The sequence below is a fragment of the Oncorhynchus keta genome, chromosome 5 (genome assembly GCF_023373465.1).
Source record: "Oncorhynchus keta strain PuntledgeMale-10-30-2019 chromosome 5, Oket_V2, whole genome shotgun sequence".
Classification (NCBI taxonomy): domain Eukaryota; kingdom Metazoa; phylum Chordata; class Actinopteri; order Salmoniformes; family Salmonidae; genus Oncorhynchus; species Oncorhynchus keta.
This window is the reverse complement of record NC_068425.1, coordinates 6,225,530-6,246,191: the sequence shown is the minus strand read 5'-3', so window position 1 is coordinate 6,246,191 and position 20,662 is coordinate 6,225,530. Positions and strand designations below refer to the sequence as shown.

The window sequence follows — 20,662 nt, the reverse complement described above, 5'->3', positions numbered from 1 at the left end:
ACTAGGCTACCTACCGCCCCTACACTCTAACCACTAGGCTACCTACCGCCCCTACACTCTAACCACTAGGCTACCCTGCCGCCCCTACACTCTAACCACTAGGCTACCTGCCGTCCCTACACTCTAACCACTAGGCTACCTGTCGCCCCTACACTCTAACCACTAGGCTACCTACCGCCCCTACACTCTAACCACTAGGCTACCTACCGCCCCTACACTCTAACCACTAGGCTACGCTGCCGCCCCTACACTCTAACCACTAGGCTACCTACCGCCCCTACACTCTAACCACTAGGCTACCTACCGCCCCTACACTCTACCCACTAGGCTACCTGCCGTCCCTACACTCTAACCACTAGGCTACCTGCCGTCCCTACACTCTAACCACTAGGCTACCTGTCGCCCCTACACTCTACCACTAGGCCACCTACCGTCCCTACACTCTAACCACTAGGCTACCTGTCGCCCCTACACTCTAACCACTAGGCTACCTACCGTCCCTACACTCTAACCACTAGGCTACCTACCGTCCCTACACTCTAACCACTAGGCTACCTGCCGCCCCTACACTCTAACCACTAGGCTACCTACCGTCCCTACACTCTAACCACTAGGCTACCTACTGTCCCTACACTCTAACCACTAGGCTACCTACCGTCCCTACACTCTAACCACTAGGCTACCTGCCGCCCCTACACTCTAACCACTAGGCTACCTGCCGTCCCTACACTCTAACCACTAGGCTACCAACCGTCCCTACACTCTAACCACTAGGCTACCTACCGTCCCTACACTCTAACCACTAGGCTACCTGCCGTCCCTACACTCTAACCACTAGGCTACCTGCCGTCCCTACATTCTAACCACTAGGCTACCTACCGTCCCTACACTCTAACCACTAGGCTACCTGCCGTCCCTACATTCTAACCACTAGGCTACCTGCCGTCCCTACACTCTAACCACTAGGCTACCTGCCGTCCCTACACTCTAACCACTAGGCTACCTGCCGCCCCTACACTCTAACCACTAGGCTACCTGCCGTCCCTACACTCTAACCACTAGGCTACCTACCGTCCCTACACTCTAACCACTAGGCTACCTACCGTCCCTACACTCTAACCACTAGGCTACCTGCCGTCCCTACACTCTAACCACTAGGCTACCTGCCGTCCCTACATTCTAACCACTAGGCTACCTACCGTCCCTACACTCTAACCACTAGGCTACCTGCCGCCCCTACACTCTAACCACTAGGCTACCTGCCGTCCCTACACTCTAACCACTAGGCTACCTACCGTCCCTACACTCTAACCACTAGGCTACCTGCCGCCCCTACACTCTAACCACTAGGCTACCTGCCGTCCCTACACTCTAACCACTAGGCTACCTACCGTCCCTACACTCTAACCACTAGTCTACCTGCCGTCTCTACACTCTAACCACTAGGCTACCTGCCGTCCCTACACTCTAACCACTAGGCTACCTTGCCGTCCCTACTCTCTAACCACTAGGCTACCTGCCGCCCCTACACTCTAACCACTAGGCTACCTGCCGCCCTACACTCTAACCACTATGCTACCTACCGTCCCTACACTCTAACCACTAGGCTACCTGCCGTCCCTACATTCTAACCACTAGGCTACCTTGCCGTCCCTACACTCTAACCACTAGGCTACCTTGCCGTCCCTACTCTCTAACCACTAGGCTACCTACCGTCCCTACATTCTAACCACTAGGCTACCTACCGTCCCTACATTCTAACCACTAGGCTACCTGCCGTCCCTACATTCTAACCACTAGGCTACCTACCGTCCCTACACTCTAACCACTAGGCTACCTGCCGCCCCTACATTCTAACCACTAGGCTACCTACCGTCCCTACACTCTAACCACTAGGCTACCTACCGTCCCTACTCTCTAACCACTAGGCTACCTACCGTCCCTACATTCTAACCACTAGGCTACCTACCGTCCCTACACTCTAACCACTAGGCTACCTACCGTCCCTACATTCTAACCACTAGGCTACCTACCGTCCCTACACTCTAACCACTAGGCTACCTGCCGCCCCTACATTCTAACCACTAGGCTACCTACCGTCCCTACACTCTAACCACTAGGCTACCTACCGTCCCTACTCTCTAACCACTAGGCTACCTACCGTCCCTACATTCTAACCACTAGGCTACCTACCGTCCCTACACTCTAACCACTAGGCTACCTGCCGTCCCTCCACTCTAACCACTAGGCTACCTGCCGTCCCTCCACTCTAACCACTAGGCTACCTACCGTCCCTACATTCTAACAACTAGGCTACCTGCCGTCCCTACACTCTAACCACTAGGCTACCTGCCGCCCCTACATTCTAACCACTAGGCTACCTGCCGCCCCTACACTCTAACCACTAGTCTACCTGCCGCCCCTACATTCTAACCACTAGGCTACCTACCGTCCCTACACTCTAACCACTAGTCTACCTGCCGTCTCTACACTCTAACCACTAGGCTACCTGCCGTCCCTACACTCTAACCACTAGGCTACCTTGCCGTCCCTACTCTCTAACCACTAGGCTACCTGCCGCCCCTACACTCTAACCACTAGGCTACCTACCGTCCCTACACTCTAACCACTAGGCTACCTGCCGTCCCTACATTCTAACCACTAGGCTACCTTGCCGTCCCTACACTCTAACCACTAGGCTACCTTGCCGTCCCTACTCTCTAACCACTAGGCTACCTACCGTCCCTACATTCTAACCACTAGGCTACCTACCGTCCCTACATTCTAACCACTAGGCTACCTGCCGTCCCTACATTCTAACCACTAGGCTACCTACCGTCCCTACACTCTAACCACTAGGCTACCTGCCGCCCCTACATTCTAACCACTAGGCTACCTACCGTCCCTACACTCTAACCACTAGGCTACCTACCGTCCCTACACTCTAACCACTAGGCTACCTACCGTCCCTACATTCTAACCACTAGGCTACCTACCGTCCCTACACTCTAACCACTAGGCTACCTACCGTCCCTACATTCTAACCACTAGGCTACCTACCGTCCCTACACTCTAACCACTAGGCTACCTGCCGCCCCTACATTCTAACCACTAGGCTACCTACCGTCCCTACACTCTAACCACTAGGCTACCTACCGTCCCTACACTCTAACCACTAGGCTACCTACCGTCCCTACATTCTAACCACTAGGCTACCTACCGTCCCTACACTCTAACCACTAGGCTACCTGCCGTCCCTCCACTCTAACCACTAGGCTACCTGCCGTCCCTCCACTCTAACCACTAGGCTACCTACCGTCCCTACATTCTAACCACTAGGCTACCTGCCGTCCCTACACTCTAACCACTAGTCTACCTGCCGCCCTACATTCTAACCACTAGGCTACCTGCCGCCCTACACTCTAACCACTAGTCTACCTGCCGCCCCTACATTCTAACCACTAGGCTACCTGCCGTCCCTACATTCTAACCACTAGGCTACCTGCCGCCCCTACACTCTAACCACTAGTCTACCTGCCGCCCTACATTCTAACCACTAGGCTACCTACCGTCCCTACACTCTAACCACTAGGCTACCTACCGCCCCTACATTCTAACCACTAGGCTACCTACCGTCCCTACACTTCTAACCACTAGGCTACCTGCCGTCCCTACACTCTAACCACTAGGCTACCTACCGTCCCTACACTCTAACCACTAGGCTACCTGCCGTCCCTACATTCTAACCACTAGGCTACCTACCGCCCCTACACTCTAACCACTAGTCTACCTGCCGCCCCTACATTCTAACCACTAGGCTACCTGCCGTCCCTACATTCTAACCACTAGGCTACCTGCCGCCCTACACTCTAACCACTAGTCTACCTGCCGCCCTACATTCTAACCACTAGGCTACCTACCGTCCCTACACTCTAACCACTAGGCTATCTACCGTCCCTACTTCTAACCACTAGGCTACCTACCGTCCCTACACTCTAACCACTAGGCTACCTGCCGTCCCTACACTCTAACCACTAGGCTACCTTGCCGTCCCTACACTCTAACCACTAGGCTACCTGCCGCCCCTACACTCTAACCACTAGGCTACCTACCGTCCCTACACTCTAACCACTAGGCTACCTGCCGTCCCTACATTCTAACCACTAGGCTACCTTGCCGTCCCTACACTCTAACCACTAGGCTACCTGCCGTCCCTACATTCTAACCACTAGGCTACCTACCGTCCCTACATTCTAACCACTAGGCTACCTACCGTCCCTACATTCTAACCACTAGGCTACCTGCCGTCCCTACATTCTAACCACTAGGCTACCTACCGTCCCTACACTCTAACCACTAGGCTACCTGCCGCCCTACATTCTAACCACTAGGCTACCTACCGTCCCTACACTCTAACCACTAGGCTACCTACCGTCCCTACTCTCTAACCACTAGGCTACCTGCCGTCCCTACATTCTAACCACTAGGCTACCTACCGTCCCTACTTCTAACCACTAGGCTACCTACCGTCCCTACATTCTAACCACTAGGCTACCTACCGTCCCTACACTCTAACCACTAGGCTACCTGCCGCCCCTACATTCTAACCACTAGGCTACCTACCGTCCCTACACTCTAACCACTAGGCTACCTGCCGTCCCTACATTCTAACCACTAGGCTACCTGCCGCCCCTACACTCTAACCACTAGGCTACCTGCCGCCCCTACATTCTAACCACTAGGCTACCTACCGTCCCTACACTCTAACCACTAGGCTACCTACCGTCCCTACACTCTAACCACTAGGCTACCTACCGTCCCTACACTCTAACCACTAGGCTACCTGCCGTCCCTACACTCTAACCACTAGGCTACCTACCGTCCCTACACTCTAACCACTAGGCTACCTACCGTCCCTACACTCTAACCACTAGGCTACCTGCCGTCCCTACACTCTAACCACTAGGCTACCTGCCGTCCCTACACTCTAACCACTAGGCTACCTGCCGTCCCTACACTCTAACCACTAGGCTACCTACCGTCCCTACACTCTAACCACTAGGCTACCTACCGTCCCTACACTCTAACCACTAGGCTACCTGCCGCCCCTACACTCTAACCACTAGGCTACCTGCCGTCCCTACACTCTAACCACTAGGCTACCTGCCGTCCCTACACTCTAACCACTAGGCTACCTGCTGCCCCTACATTCTAACCACTAGGCTACCTACCGTCCCTACACTCTAACCACTAGGCTACCTACCGTCCCTACACTCTAACCACTAGGCTACCTACCGTCCCTACATTCTAACCACTAGGCTACCTACCGTCCCTACACTCTAACCACTAGGCTACCTGCCGTCCCTCCACTCTAACCACTAGGCTACCTGCCGTCCCTACACTCTAACCACTAGGCTACCTACCGTCCCTACATTCTAACCACTAGGCTACCTGCCGTCCCTACACTCTAACCACTAGGCTACCTGCCGCCCTACATTCTAACCACTAGGCTACCTGCCGCCCCTACACTCTAACCACTAGTCTACCTGCCGTCCCTCCACTCTAACCACTAGGCTACCTACCGTCCCTACATTCTAACCACTAGGCTACCTGCCGTCCCTACACTCTAACCACTAGGCTACCTACCGTCCCTACACTCTAACCACTAGGCTACCTGCCGTCCCTCCACTCTAACCACTAGGCTACCTGCCGTCCCTCCACTCTAACCACTAGGCTACCTACCGTCCCTACATTCTAACCACTAGGCTACCTGCCGTCCCTACACTCTAACCACTAGTCTACCTGCCGCCCCTACATTCTAACCACTAGGCTACCTGCCGCCCCTACACTCTAACCACTAGTCTACCTGCCCCCTACATTCTAACCACTAGGCTACCTGCCGTCCCTACATTCTAACCACTAGGCTACCTGCCGCCCCTACACTCTAACCACTAGGCTACCTGCCCCTACATTCTAACCACTAGGCTACCTACCGTCCCTACACTCTAACCACTAGGCTACCTACCGTCCCTACACTCTAACCACTAGGCTACCTACCGTCCCTACACTCTAACCACTAGGCTACCTGCCGTCCCTACACTCTAACCACTAGGCTACCTACCGTCCCTACACTCTAACCACTAGGCTACCTGCCGTCCCTACACTCTAACCACTAGGCTACCTACCGCCCCTACACTCTAACCACTAGGCTACCTGCCGCCCCTACATTCTAACCACTAGGCTACCTGCCGTCCCTACATTCTAACCACTAGGCTACCTGCCGCCCCTACACTCTAACCACTAGTCTACCTGCCGCCCCTACATTCTAACCACTAGGCTACCTACCGTCCCTACACTCTAACCACTAGGCTATCTACCGTCCCTACACTCTAACCACTAGGCTACCTACCGTCCCTACACTCTAACCACTAGGCTACCTGCCGTCCCTACACTCTAACCACTAGGCTACCTGCCGTCCCTACACTCTAACCACTAGGCTACCTGCCGGCCCTACACTCTAACCACTAGGCTACCTACCGTCCCTACACTCTAACCACTAGGCTACCTGCCGTCCCTACATTCTAACCACTAGGCTACCTGCCGTCCCTACACTCTAACCACTAGGCTACCTGCCGTCCCTACACTCTAACCACTAGGCTACCTACCGTCCCTACATTCTAACCACTAGGCTACCTACCGTCCCTACATTCTAACCACTAGGCTACCTGCCGTCCCTACATTCTAACCACTAGGCTACCTACCGTCCCTACACTCTAACCACTAGGCTACCTGCCGTCCCTACATTCTAACCACTAGGCTACCTACCGTCCCTACACTCTAACCACTAGGCTACCTACCGTCCCTACTTCTAACCACTAGGCTACCTACCGTCCCTACATTCTAACCACTAGGCTACCTACCGTCCCTACACTCTCTAACCACTAGGCTACCTACCGTCCCTACATTCTAACCACTAGGCTACCTACCGTCCCTACACTCTAACCACTAGGCTACCTGCCGTCCCTACATTCTAACCACTAGGCTACCTACCGTCCCTACACTCTAACCACTAGGCTACCTGCCGTCCCTACATTCTAACCACTAGGCTACCTGCCGTCCCTACACTCTAACCACTAGGCTACCTGCCGCCCCTACATTCTAACCACTAGGCTACCTACCGTCCCTACACTCTAACCACTAGGCTACCTACCGTCCCTACTCTAACCACTAGGCTACCTACCGTCCCTACACTCTAACCACTAGGCTACCTGCCGTCCCTACATTCTAACCACTAGGCTACCTACCGTCCCTACACTCTAACCACTAGGCTACCTGCCGTCCCTACACTCTAACCACTAGGCTACCTACCGTCCCTACATTCTAACCACTAGGCTACCTGCCGTCCCTACACTCTAACCACTAGGCTACCTACCGTCCCTACACTCTAACCACTAGGCTACCTACCGTCCCTACACTCTAACCACTAGGCTACCTACCGTCCCTACACTCTAACCACTAGGCTACCTGCCGCCCTACACTCTAACCACTAGGCTACCTGCCGTCCCTACACTCTAACCACTAGGCTACCTGCCGTCCCTACACTCTAACCACTAGGCTACCTGCTGCCCCTACATTCTAACCACTAGGCTACCTACCGTCCCTACACTCTAACCACTAGGCTACCTACCGTCCCTACATTCTAACCACTAGGCTACCTACCGTCCCTACATTCTAACCACTAGGCTACCTGCCGTCCCTACACTCTAACCACTAGGCTACCTGCCGTCCCTCCACTCTAACCACTAGGCTACCTGCCGTCCCTCCACTCTAACCACTAGGCTACCTACCGTCCCTACATTCTAACCACTAGGCTACCTGCCGTCCCTACACTCTAACCACTAGTCTACCTGCCGCCCCTACATTCTAACCACTAGGCTACCTGCCGCCCTACACTCTAACCACTAGTCTACCTGCCGTCCCTCCACTCTAACCACTAGGCTACCTGCCGTCCCTACATTCTAACCACTAGGCTACCTGCCGTCCCTACACTCTAACCACTAGTCTACCTGCCGCCCTACATTCTAACCACTAGGCTACCTGCCGCCCCTACATTCTAACCACTAGTCTACCTGCCGCCCTACATTCTAACCACTAGGCTACCTGCCGTCCCTACATTCTAACCACTAGGCTACCTGCCGCCCCTACACTCTAACCACTAGGCTACCTGCCGCCCTACATTCTAACCACTAGGCTACCTACCGTCCCTACACTCTAACCACTAGGCTACCTGCCGTCCCTACACTCTAACCACTAGGCTACCTACCGTCCCTACACTCTAACCACTAGGCTACCTGCCGTCCCTACACTCTAACCACTAGGCTACCTACCGTCCCTACACTCTAACCACTAGGCTACCTGCCGTCCCTACACTCTAACCACTAGGCTACCTGCCGCCCCTACACTCTAACCACTAGTCTACCTGCCGCCCTACATTCTAACCACTAGGCTACCTGCCGTCCCTACATTCTAACCACTAGGCTACCTGCCGCCCCTACATTCTAACCACTAGGCTACCTGCCGTCCCTACATTCTAACCACTAGGCTACCTACCGTCCCTACACTCTAACCACTAGGCTACCTACCGTCCCTACTCTCTAACCACTAGGCTACCTACCGTCCCTACATTCTAACCACTAGGCTACCTGCCGCCCCTACACTCTAACCACTAGGCTACCTTGCCGTCCCTTCTCTCTAACCACTAGGCTACCTGCCGCCCCTACACTCTAACCACTAGGCTACCTGCCGTCCCTACACTCTAACCACTAGGCTACCTGCCGTCCCTACATTCTAACCACTAGGCTACCTTGCCGTCCCTACACTCTAACCACTAGGCTACCTGCCGTCCCTACTTCTAACCACTAGGCTACCTACCGTCCCTACATTCTAACCACTAGGCTACCTACCGTCCCTACATTCTAACCACTAGGCTACCTGCCGTCCCTACATTCTAACCACTAGGCTACCTGCCGTCCCTACACTCTAACCACTAGGCTACCTGCCGTCCCTACATTCTAACCACTAGGCTACCTGCCGTCCCTACACTCTAACCACTAGGCTACCTACCGTCCCTACACTCTAACCACTAGGCTACCTGCCCCCTACATTCTAACCACTAGGCTACCTACCGTCCCTACTTCTAACCACTAGGCTACCTACCGTCCCTACATTCTAACCACTAGGCTACCTACCGTCCCTACACTCTAACCACTAGGCTACCTGCCGCCCCTACATTCTAACCACTAGGCTACCTACCGTCCCTACACTCTAACCACTAGGCTACCTGCCGTCCCTACATTCTAACCACTAGGCTACCTGCCGTCCCTACACTCTAACCACTAGTCTACCTGCCGTCCCTACATTCTAACCACTAGGCTACCCTGCCGTCCCTACACTCTAACCACTAGGCTACCTGCCGTCCCTACATTCTAACCACTAGGCTACCTGCCGTCCCTACACTCTAACCACTAGGCTACCTGCCGTCCCTACACTCTAACCACTAGGCTACCTGCCGTCCCTACACTCTAACCACTAGGCTACCTACCGTCCCTACATTCTAACCACTAGGCTACCTACCGTCCCTACACTCTAACCACTAGGCTACCTGCCGTCCCTACACTCTAACCACTAGGCTACCTGCCGTCCCTACACTCTAACCACTAGGCTACCTACCGTCCCTACACTCTAACCACTAGGCTACCTACCGTCCCTACACTCTAACCACTAGGCTACCTACCGTCCCTACACTCTAACCACTAGGCTACCTGCCGCCCCTACACTCTAACCACTAGGCTACCTGCCGTCCCTACACTCTAACCACTAGGCTACCTGCCGTCCCTACACTCTAACCACTAGGCTACCTGCCGTCCCTACACTCTAACCACTAGGCTACCTGCCGTCCCTACACTCTAACCACTAGGCTACCTGCCGTCCCTACACTCTAACCACTAGGCTACCTACCGTCCCTACATTCTAACCACTAGGCTACCTGCCGTCCCTACACTCTAACCACTAGGCTACCTACCGTCCCTACACTCTAACCACTAGGCTACCTACCGTCCCTACACTCTAACCACTAGGCTACCTGCCGTCCCTACATTCTAACCACTAGGCTACCTGCCGTCCCTACACTCTAACCACTAGGCTACCTGCCGCCCCTACATTCTAACCACTAGGCTACCTGCCGTCCCTACACTCTAACCACTAGGCTACCTGCCGTCCCTACACTCTAACCACTAGGCTACCTGCCGTCCCTACATTCTAACCACTAGGCTACCTACCGTCCCTACATTCTAACCACTAGGCTACCTACCGTCCCTACACTCTAACCACTAGGCTACCTGCCGTCCCTACATTCTAACCACTAGGCTACCTACCGTCCCTACATTCTAACCACTAGGCTACCTGCCGTCCCTCCATTCTAACCACTAGGCTACCTGCCGTCCCTCCATTCTAACCACTAGGCTACCTACCGTCCCTACATTCTAACCACTAGGCTACCTGCCGTCCCTACACTCTAACCACTAGTCTACCTGCCGCCCCTACATTCTAACCACTAGGCTACCTGCCGTCCCTACACTCTAACCACTAGGCTACCTGCCGCCCCTACATTCTAACCACTAGGCTACCTACCGTCCCTACATTCTAACCACTAGGCTACCTACCGTCCCTACATTCTAACCACTAGGCTACCTGCCGTCCCTACACTCTAACCACTAGGCTACCTTGCCGTCCCTACATTCTAACCACTAGGCTACCTGCCGCCCCTACACTCTAACCACTAGGCTACCTGCCGTCCCTACACTCTAACCACTAGGCTACCTGCCGTCCCTACATTCTAACCACTAGGCTACCTGCCGTCCCTACACTCTAACCACTAGGCTACCTGCCGTCCCTACACTCTAACCACTAGGCTACCTACCGTCCCTACATTCTAACCACTAGGCTACCTACCGTCCCTACATTCTAACCACTAGGCTACCTGCCGTCCCTACATTCTAACCACTAGGCTACCTACCGTCCCTACACTCTAACCACTAGGCTACCTGCCGCCCCTACATTCTAACCACTAGGCTACCTACCGTCCCTACACTCTAACCACTAGGCTACCTGCCGTCCCTACATTCTAACCACTAGGCTACCTACCATCCCTACATTCTAACCACTAGGCTACCTACCGTCCCTACATTCTAACCACTAGGCTACCTGCCGTCCCTACATTCTAACCACTAGGCTACCTACCGTCCCTACACTCTAACCACTAGGCTACCTGCCGCCCTACACATTCTAACCACTAGGCTACCTGCCGTCCCTCCACTCTAACCACTAGGCTACCTGCCGTCCCTCCACTCTAACCACTAGGCTACCTACCGTCCCTACATTCTAACCACTAGGCTACCTGCCGTCCCTACATTCTAACCACTAGGCTACCTGCCGTCCCTACATTCTAACCACTAGGCTACCTGCCGCCCCTACACTCTAACCACTAGGCTACCTGCCGCCCCTACATTCTAACCACTAGGCTACCTGCCGTCCCTACATTCTAACCACTAGGCTACCTGCCGCCCTACACTCTAACCACTAGTCTACCTGCCGCCCCTACATTCTAACCACTAGGCTACCTACCGTCCCTACACTCTAACCACTAGGCTACCTACCGTCCCTACACTCTAACCACTAGGCTACCTACCGTCCCTACACTCTAACCACTAGGCTACCTGCCGTCCCTACACTCTAACCACTAGGCTACCTACCGTCCCTACACTCTAACCACTAGGCTACCTGCCGTCCCTACACTCTAACCACTAGGCTACCTACCGTCCCTACACTCTAACCACTAGGCTACCTGCCGCCCCTACATTCTAACCACTAGGCTACCTGCCGTCCCTACATTCTAACCACTAGGCTACCTGCCGCCCCTACACTCTAACCACTAGGTCTACCTGCCGCCCCTACATTCTAACCACTAGGCTACCTACCGTCCCTACACTCTAACCACTAGGCTACCTACCGTCCCTACTCTCTAACCACTAGGCTACCTACCGTCCCTACACTCTAAACCACTAGGCTACCTGCCGTCCCTACATTCTAACCACTAGGCTACCTTGCCGTCCCTACATTCTAACCACTAGGCTACCTGCCGTCCCTACACTCTAACCACTAGGCTACCTGCCGTCCCTACACTCTAACCACTAGGCTACCTGCCGTCCCTACATTCTAACCACTAGGCTACCTTGCCGTCCCTACACTCTAACCACTAGGCTACCTTGCCGTCCCTACACTCTAACCACTAGGCTACCTACCGTCCCTACATTCTAACCACTAGGCTACCTGCCGTCCCTACATTCTAACCACTAGGCTACCTGCCGTCCCTACATTCTAACCACTAGGCTACCTACCGTCCCTACACTCTAACCACTAGGCTACCTGCCGCCCCTACATTCTAACCACTAGGCTACCTGCCGTCCCTACACTCTAACCACTAGGCTACCTGCCGTCCCTACACTCTAACCACTAGGCTACCTGCCGTCCCTACATTCTAACCACTAGGCTACCTGCAGCCGTCCCTACACTCTAACCACTAGGCTACCTGCCGTCCCTACATTCTAACCACTAGGCTACCTACCCGTCCCTACACTCTAACCACTAGGCTACCTGCCGCCCCTACATTCTAACCACTAGGCTACCTACCGTCCCTACACTCTAACCACTAGGCTACCTGCCGTCCCTACTCTCTAACCACTAGGCTACCTGCCGTCCCTACATTCTAACCACTAGGCTACCTGCCGTCCCTACACTCTAACCACTAGGCTACCTGCCGTCCCTACACTCTAACCACTAGGCTACCTGCCGTCCCTACACTCTAACCACTAGGCTACCTACCGTCCCTACATTCTAACCACTAGGCTACCTGCCGTCCCTACATTCTAACCACTAGGCTACCTGCCATCCCTACACTCTAACCACTAGTCTACCTGCCGTCCCTACATTCTAACCACTAGGCTACCTGCCGTCCCTACACTCTAACCACTAGGCTACCTACCGTCCCTACACTCTAACCACTAGGCTACCTGCCGTCCCTACACTCTAACCACTAGGCTACCTGCCGTCCCTACACTCTAACCACTAGGCTACCTGCCGTCCCTACACTCTAACCACTAGGCTACCTGCCGTCCCTACACTCTAACCACTAGGCTACCTGCCGTCCCTACACTCTAACCACTAGGCTACCTGCCGTCCCTACACTCTAACCACTAGGCTACCTGCCGTCCCTACACTCTAACCACTAGGCTACCTGCCGTCCCTACACTCTAACCACTAGGCTACCTGCCGCCCCTACACTCTAACCACTAGGCTACCTGCCGTCCCTACACTCTAACCACTAGGCTACCTGCCGTCCCTACACTCTAACCACTAGGCTACCTGCCGTCCCTACACTCTAACCACTAGGCTACCTGCCGTCCCTACACTCTAACCACTAGGCTACCTGCCGTCCCTACACTCTAACCACTAGGCTACCTGCCGTCCCTACACTCTAACCACTAGGCTACCTGCCGTCCCTACACTCTAACCACTAGGCTACCTGCCGTCCCTACACTCTAACCACTAGGCTACCTACCGTCCCTACACTCTAACCACTAGGCTACCTGCCGTCCCTACACTCTAACCACTAGGCTACCTACCGTCCCTACACTCTAACCACTAGGCTACCTGCCGTCCCTACACTCTAACCACTAGGCTACCTGCCGTCCCTACACTCTAACCACTAGGCTACCTGCCGTCCCTACACTCTAACCACTAGGCTACCTGCCGTCCCTACACTCTAACCACTAGGCTACCTGCCATCCCTACACTCTAACCACTAGGCTACCTGCCGTCCCTACACTCTAACCACTAGGCTACCTGCCGTCCCTACATTCTAACCACTAGGCTACCTACCGTCCCTACATTCTAACCACTAGGCTACCTGCCATCCCTACATTCTAACCACTAGGCTACCTGCCGTCCCTACATTCTAACCACTAGGCTACCTACCGTCCCTACATTCTAACCACTAGGCTACCTGCCGTCCCTACATTCTAACCACTAGGCTACCTGCCGTCCCTACACTCTAACCACTAGGCTACCTGCCGTCCCTACACTCTAACCACTAGGCTACCTGCCGTCCCTACACTCTAACCACTAGGCTACCTGCCGTCCCTACACTCTAACCACTAGGCTACCTGCCGTCCCTACACTCTAACCACTAGGCTACCTGCCGTCCCTACACTCTAACCACTAGGCTACCTGCCGTCCCTACACTCTAACCACTAGGCTACCTGCCGTCCCTACACTCTAACCACTAGGCTACCTGCCGTCCCTACACTCTAACCACTAGGCTACCTGCCGTCCCTACACTCTAACCACTAGGCTACCTGCCGTCCCTACACTCTAACCACTAGGCTACCTGCCGTCCCTACACTCTAACCACTAGGCTACCTGCCGTCCCTACACTCTAACCACTAGGCTACCTGCCGTCCCTACACTCTAACCACTAGGCTACCTGCCATCCCTACACTCTAACCACTAGGCTACCTGCCGTCCCTACACTCTAACCACTAGGCTACCTGCCGTCCCTACACTCTAACCACTAGGCTACCTGCCGTCCCTACACTCTAACCACTAGGCTACCTGCCGTCCCTACACTCTAACCACTAGGCTACCTGCCGTCCCTACACTCTAACCACTAGGCTACCTGCCGTCCCTACACTCTAACCACTAGGCTACCTGCCGTCCCTACACTCTAACCACTAGGCTACCTGCCGTCCCTACACTCTAACCACTAGGCTACCTGCCGTCCCTACTCTCTAACCACTAGGCTACCTGCCGTCCCTACACTCTAACCACTAGGCTACCTGCCGTCCCTACATTCTAACCACTAGGCTACCTGCCGTCCCTACATTCTAACCACTAGGCTACCTGCCGTCCCTACATTCTAACCACTAGGCTACCTGCCGTCCCTACATTCTAACCACTAGGCTACCTGCCGTCCCTACACTCTAACCACTAGGCTACCTGCCGTCCCTACACTCTAACCACTAGGCTACCTGCCGTCCCTACACTCTAACCACTAGGCTACCTGCCGTCCCTACACTCTAACCACTAGGCTACCTGCCGTCCCTGCACTCTAACCACTAGGCTACCTGCCGTCCCTACACTCTAACCACTAGGCTACCTACCGTCCCTACACTCTAACCACTAGGCTACCTGCCGTCCCTACACTCTAACCACTAGGCTACCTGCCGTCCCTACACTCTAACCACTAGGCTACCTGCCGTCCCTACACTCTAACCACTAGGCTACCTGCCGTCCCTACACTCTAACCACTAGGCTACCTGCCGTCCCTACACTCTAACCACTAGGCTACCTGCCGTCCCTACACTCTAACCACTAGGCTACCTGCCGTCCCTACACTCTAACCACTAGGCTACCTGCCGTCCCTACACTCTAACCACTAGGCTACCTGCCGTCCCTACACTCTAACCACTAGGCTACCTGCCGTCCCTACACTCTAACCACTAGGCTACCTACCGTCCCTACACTCTAACCACTAGGCTACCTGCCGTCCCTACACTCTAACCACTAGGCTACCTGCCGTCCCTACACTCTAACCACTAGGCTACCTGCCGTCCCTACACTCTAACCACTAGGCTACCTGCCGTCCCTACACTCTAACCACTAGGCTACCTGCCGTCCCTACACTCTAACCACTAGGCTACCTACCGTCCCTACACTCTAACCACTAGGCTACCTCCTTTTGGTGGTAACACTCTAACCACTAGGCTACCTGCCGACCCTACACTCTAACCACTAGGCTACCTGCCGTCCCATTCACTCTAACCACTAGGCTACCTGCCGTCCCTACACTCTAACCACTAGGCTACCTGCCGCCCCTACACCCTAACCACTAGGCTACCTGTCTTAACCATTCATAACCCTACACTCTAACCACTAGGCTACCTACCGTCCCTACACTCTAACCACTAGGCTACCTAACCATTCATAACCCTATCCCTACACTTTTGGTGGATTTGTTGGATATTAATTAAGTTATTCAATTATTGTATCTGATCTCTAACCCTATCCCAGACCTTAACCCTAACCCTAACCCTAACCCTAACCCTAGTCTTAACCATTCATAACCCTATCCTAACCTTAACCCTAGTCTTAACCATTCATAACCCTATCCCTTAACCTTAACCCTAGTCTTAACCATTCATAACCCTATCCCAGACCTTAACCATTCATAACCCTATCTCAGAAACTTAGTCTTAACCATTCATAACCCTATCTCAAACCTTAACCCTTATCTTAACCATTCATAACCCTATCCCAGACCTTAACCCATATCTTAACCATTCACCATTCAACCCTATCCCAGACCTTAACCATTCATAACCCTATCCCAGACCTTAACCCTTATCTTAACCATTCATAACACTATCCCAGACCTTAACCCTAGTCTCAACCATTCATAACCCTATCCTAACCTTAACCCTATCTTAACCATTCATAACCCTATCCTAACCATTTAACCCTAGTCTTAACCATTCATAACCCTATCCTAACCTTAACCCTAGTCTTAACCATTCATAACCCTATCCTAACCTTAACCCCTAGTCTTAACCATTCATACCCCTATCTCAAACCTTAACCCTTATCTTAGCCATTCATAACACTATCCCAGACCTTAACCTTAACCATTCATAACCCTCTAACCTAAGTCTTAACCATTCATAACCCTATCCTAACCTTAACCCTAGTCTTAACCATTCATAACCCTATCTCAAACCTTAACCCTTATCTTAACCATTCATAACCCTATCCCAAACCTTAACCCTTATCTTAACCATTCATAACCCTATCTCAAACCTTAACCCTTATCTTAACCATTCATAACCCTATCTCAAACCTTAACCCTTATCTTAACCATTCATAACCCTATCCCAAACCTTAACCCTTATCTTAACCATTCATAACACTATCCCAGACCTTAACCCTAGTCTTAACCATTCATAACCCTATCCTAACCTTAACCCTTATCTTAACCATTCATAACCCTATCCCAAACCTTAACCCTTATCTTAACCATTCATAACCCTATCCCAGACTTAACCCTAGTCTTAACCATTCATAACCCTATCCCAGACCTTAACCCTTATCTTAACCATTCATAACCCTATCTCAAACCTTAACCCTTATCTTAACCATTCATAACCCTATCCCAGACCTTAACCCTAGTCTTAACCATTCATAACCCTATCCTAACCTTAACCCTAGTCTTAACCATTCATAACCCTATCCTAACCTTAACCCTAGTCTTAACCATTCATAACCCTATCCCAGACCTTAACCCTTATCTTAACCATTCATAACCCTATCCCAGACCTTAACCCTTATTCTTAACCATTATAACCCATCCCAACCATAACCCAGACCTTAACCATTCATAACCCTATCCCAGACCTTAACCCTTATCTTAACCATTCATAACCCTATCCCAGACCTTAACCATTCATAACCCTATCCCAGACCTTAACCTTAACCATTCATAACCCTATCCCAGACCTTAACCCCTAGTCTTAACCATTCATAACCCTATCCCAGACCTTAACCCTAGTCTTAACCATTCATAACCCTATCCCAGACCTTAACCCTTATCTTCAACCTATCTCAAACCTTAACCCTTATCTTAACCATTCATAACCCTATCCCAGACCTTAACCATTCATAACCCTATCCCAGACCTTAACCCTTATCTTAACCATTCATAACCCTATCCCAGACCTTAACCCTTATCTTAACCATTCATAACCCTATCCCAGACCTTAACCCTAGTCTTAACCATTCAAAACACTATCCCAAACCTTAACCCCTAGTCTTAACCATTCATAACCCTATCCCAAACCTTAACCCTAGTCTTAACCATTCATAACCCTATCCCAGACCTTAACCCCTAGTCTTAACCATTCATAACCCTATCCCAGACCTTAACCCCTAGTCTTAACCATTCATAACCCTATCTTAACCATTCATAACCTATCCCAGACCTTAACCCTTAGTCTTAACCATTCATAACCCTATCCCAGACCTTAACCCCTAGTCTTAACCATTCATAACCCTATCCCAGACCTTAACCCTAGTCTTAACCATTCATAACCCTATCCCAGACCTTAACCCTTACCTTAACCATTCATAACCCTATCCCAGACCTTAACCCCTAGTCTTAACCATTCATAACCCTATCCCAGACCTTAACCCTAGTCTTAACCATTCATAACCCTATCCCAGACCTTAACCCCTAGTCTTAACCATTCATAACCCTATCCCAGACCTTAACCCCTAGTCTTAACCATTCATAACCCTATCCCAGACCTTAACCATTCATAACCCTATCCCAGACCTTAACCCTTATCTTAACCATTCATAACCCTATCCCAGACCTTAACCATTCATTCATAACCCTATCCCAGACCTTAACCCTTATCTTAACCATTCATAACCCTATCCCAGACCTTAACCCTTATCTTAACCATTCATAACCCTATCCCAAACCTTAACCCTAGTCTTAACCATTCATAACCCTATCCCAGACCTTAACCCAGACCTTAACCATTCATAACCCTATCCCAAACCTTAACCCTATCCCAGACCTTAACCATTCATAACCCTATCCTAACCTTAACCCTTACCTTAACCATTCATAACCCTATCCCAAACCTTAACCCTTATCTTAACCATTCATAACCCTATCCCAAACCTTAACCATTCATAACCCTATCCCAGACCTTAACCCTTACCTTAACCATTCATAACCCTATCCCAAACCTTAACCCTTACCTTAACCATTCATAACCCTATCCCAGACCTTAACCCTTATCTTAACCATTCATAACCCTATCCCAGACCTTAACCCTTATCTTAACCATTCATAACCCTATCTCAAACCTTAACCCTTACCTTAACCATTCATAACCCTATCTCAAACCTTAACCATTCATAACCCTATCCCAGACCTTAACCCTTACCTTAACCATTCATAACCCTATCCCAACCCTTAACCCTTACCTTAACCATTCATAACCCTATCCCAAACCTTAACCCTAGTCTTAACCATTCATAACCCTATCCCAGACCTTAACCCTTACCTTAACCATTCATAACCCTATCCCGAACCGAAGCAGAGTGGGTGGACACCCTACTCTCAGGTTAACACAATGACCCATCTGGATAGGGAGGGAAACCTCCAGAACGGTTAATCTTTTATACAGGGTTGCTGGTAACGTAGCTTGTAAGTCAGTTAGATGTAATATGATTTTCAAAAAATAATCAAATAAATGTAGTTAGTTACATTACCAGCAACAATACAGATACTTTAATCGAAAGTAACTGATAGTAATCACATTACTGAGTTTGGGGAATCTAAAAGTAACTGATAGTAATCACATTACTGAGTTTGGGGAATCCACAAGTAACTGATAGTAATCACATTACTGAGTTTGGGGAATCCACAAGTAACTGAAAGTAATCACATTACTGAGTTTGGGGAATCCAAAAGTAACTGATAGTAATCACATTACTGAGTTTGGGGAATCCACAAGTAACTGAAAGTAATCACATTACTGAGTTTGGGGAATCCAAAAGTAACTGATAGTAATCACATTACTGAGTTTGGGGAATCCACAAGTAACTGATAGTAATCATATTACTGAGTTTGGGGAATCCAAAAGTAACTGATAGTAATCACATTACTGAGTTTGGGTAATCCACAAGTGACCTAACCGATTGTCCCATCTCCAGGGTGTATTGCACATCTGACAGAGGATACGCCCTACCTAACTGTGGCTTTGACAAAGGTACTGTATTGTGCTGTGGGCGAACCAGGGCTGCTTCGTGTGGGTGTTGTTCATACTGTGTCACATAGTTATTCTAATACCACATATATGAGACAACATAAGACAGGGCTTGACTTATGGTCGTGTCATCCCCAGCCGTTCTAGCGTTCTCCAGAATGAGAATAAGGTGTGACGTCTGGCTGGGTTCATTTAAGCTGTATAGTCACATTAAATACTGTATACTTGAACTGTATACACAATATAGCACTGTTTCTTTCATAGCAGTGGTATTCCAAGTCGGGGTCGGGGGGTGAACTGCAGTTCGGTTGCCAAAATTAAAAAATGAAATAAGAAATGAACATTTTAGGAACAGAAAATTCAGGAGTACAAAGATAATTTTGAGAAAGATAATAATAATGAATAAAACTATTGAGTAAATGTATTTATTGATTTATTTTCGTTTTGATAAAGAGATGAAAATGTACTGAATTGAAGGTAATTTGTAATTGAAGGTAATTTGTTGATGTAAAAATGTAGGGGTTATAAGGTTGAATCATTAAAATGTATGCACTCACTATTGTAAATCTCTCTGGATACGAGCGTCTGCTAAACATGACGTAAATGTTAATTACATTTGGTGTCAGGGGTCAGGGGTCGAGAGAAGGTCATGGGGAGAATACCAGTAATTCTGGTGGAAAGAAATTTGACCCCCCTTTGCTGAAAAAGTTTGA

General features: G+C 51.1%; 1 protein-coding gene and 2 long non-coding RNA genes across 3 annotated transcripts in view; all 3 read right to left on the bottom strand.

The window, feature by feature from the left end:
* The window catches only part of LOC118376416 (calpain-2 catalytic subunit-like), a 96,912-nt gene that overhangs the window by 67,528 nt on the left and 8,722 nt on the right, over positions 1-20,662 (bottom strand). The window lies entirely within an intron of this gene.
* Positions 826-15,265, bottom strand: LOC127929986 (uncharacterized). The gene is made up of 10 exons (XR_008136452.1): positions 14,600-15,265; positions 13,096-13,959; positions 12,032-12,095; positions 6,086-6,341; positions 4,716-4,907; positions 4,238-4,365; positions 2,510-2,574; positions 2,062-2,189; positions 1,580-1,997; positions 826-1,548 (listed from the first exon to the last, which is right to left on the bottom strand). It is a non-coding gene; the product is annotated as an uncharacterized LOC127929986 (long non-coding RNA).
* On the bottom strand, positions 18,012-18,672 carry LOC127929987 (uncharacterized). The gene is made up of 3 exons (XR_008136453.1): positions 18,572-18,672; positions 18,390-18,539; positions 18,012-18,085 (listed from the first exon to the last, which is right to left on the bottom strand). It is a non-coding gene; the product is annotated as an uncharacterized LOC127929987 (long non-coding RNA).